Here is a 2,192-nt window from a genome sequence, read left to right as displayed (position 1 = left end):
ATAGTCTTGTTTTATGAAATCCCTTATCCACTCCACTTTTGCTTCTATCATGTGAAGTACCAATCAATGCTCTCTTTTAGAAAGTGCTTTTCAACTAAGAAGAGAAAATTATTCCCATAGATAGTATACTTGAACTTAACATCAAGATACCCATGATGATGTCATATAGCTCACCAATAATTCTATTCAATTTTGACTTAAGGCATGTTACATTTTCCTTGGAGACTACATGCCTCACTCAAAACCCCTTTATTGTTGCATACCTCATATACCCTTATCTCCAACTTTGCCATATCTTACAAGGTTTCCCCACCAACAAGTTTGCAGATGCAACCCTTTGGCAAAACCAAATTTTCAAACCAAAACCTTTAGGTCACATGAACATTAACAATATAAACCACATCCTAAGATATTGTTTGTACAGTGGCTCACTGAGAACTACTGTAGCCAAATCATCTTGGCCAAAATATAGTCTCAAACTCATTGGTAGATTTTATGTCTCATTTATCATTTTTTATGAAAACTTGCATTTTTTGACATGATTGTACACAACCCGAATGATCAATTGTGAAAATCAAAGGATTTTAAAGGCTTTTTAGGAACCAATTTTATCTCAAAGCACGAAAATTGATCAATTTTGAACATGGACCACTAGTGTAGACATGCCTTTATGAATGCACAAGCTAGTGATGCATGATGGATCAAAACATCCCACCTCCTGAGCTGTTAAGTTTGTGTTGTTTCAATTTGTGGAGTGCACGAACATTGTCAAAGTGTTATTGGATGCCGACTGTTTTACTCTTGTTTTGTGAATGAGCTTCTCTCTATGTATGGCACCTGATTATTTCCTTCTATTCTCTCAAAACTACTACTTTATGATTGAAGGTAAGGGGCTTTAGCCTTTTTTTTAAGGACTCAAACACATCTATATTTTTATATTTATATCGCAATTTATTTTATAAAAAAGATGACATGACCCACCAAAAATACGACCCTACAAAGCAGCCTAAAGAGAGAGCTCTTGATGTTGCTATTCAAAAGCCAATCAAAGGGATTCCTATCACCATTGCATGAGAGTTAGCAAAGCATAGCATTGTGAGGCTACCTTTTACAATTTACAACAACCCAATTAGCCAAAAGCAAGCATAGAATCATGACAAAATAAGCTCAGTGGCTACAAGAGTAGTCCATTACTCTTGTTTTAGCCCTCCCAAGAAAAAAACATACCTACGTTTCACCACCCCCGACAATGTCACTTGCACTCTCAATTGGTCCCGAAAGATAGAATGAGGTTGAAGGCCACATTATGTCAGGTGACATCCCCCCATACATATATAAGTGAATCCCCCAAGGATAACCCGCCTTGGCTCCTCACTCTGTGTTGTACCCAAAACACACACACACACACACACACACACACTTTCCAACTCCATCGGTCTTCTTCTAGGTTACTCTTCCTCTAGCAAAACACCTGTAATCGAGCACTCTTATGATACATGGTGAATGAGTGGGTGGGACTAAACGCCCTTTGCATACTCAAGTCTTACGTAGCTGTAATTGGAGAGCTCACAAGAGCTCACAATTTTGCAAGGCAATTTTTACTAAAAGAAAAAAAACATCACATATAGATAAATACATCTGCCACTTTAGTGAACCATGACCACGGTATACCTCGCAAATGATCAGTGGTGGTTCACCACAAAATCATGGTGAAGGTAGCAGTACAAAGTGCAAAGTTCTTCCCTAGTTCCTTTTGGTAAGGCAAAGTAACAAAGCTCCAAAATAAGATTCCTCTTGGTATGAAAATAGTGTTCCAATTTCGATTCATGATCCTACAAAGAAGTTGATGGTTCTAATGAAGACAGTAAGAAGAGCTGTCTAAGAGAAAAAAAATCAGCTTTGGTGATAATACACTTGCTCTTGCACTTTAATGTGACTCGCAGTATGCAGCAGCAAGATGGATGTCTGGAAAAGACAGGATAAACCATGACACGAGCACAACTTCAGAGAGATGCAATCAAATTTGTGATATGGGTATGGGAGCTTGAAACAAAAATAGATGTGACACAAAAATGGGCATAAACAATGACACCTAAGCAATAATTTTGAATTTTAAGCAAGGGGACAAGGAGACGGTTAGGGATGCAATCTATTGTCTTGAATCTACATGTCACTAGCGGTGGCGCACAACC

The sequence above is a fragment of the Adiantum capillus-veneris genome, chromosome 29 (assembly GCF_014529385.1).
Source record: "Adiantum capillus-veneris isolate H3 chromosome 29, ASM1452938v2, whole genome shotgun sequence".
NCBI classification, from domain to species: Eukaryota; Viridiplantae; Streptophyta; class Polypodiopsida; order Polypodiales; family Pteridaceae; genus Adiantum; species Adiantum capillus-veneris.
The sequence above is the reverse complement of the archived record's forward strand: the minus strand, read 5'-3'. Positions refer to the sequence as shown.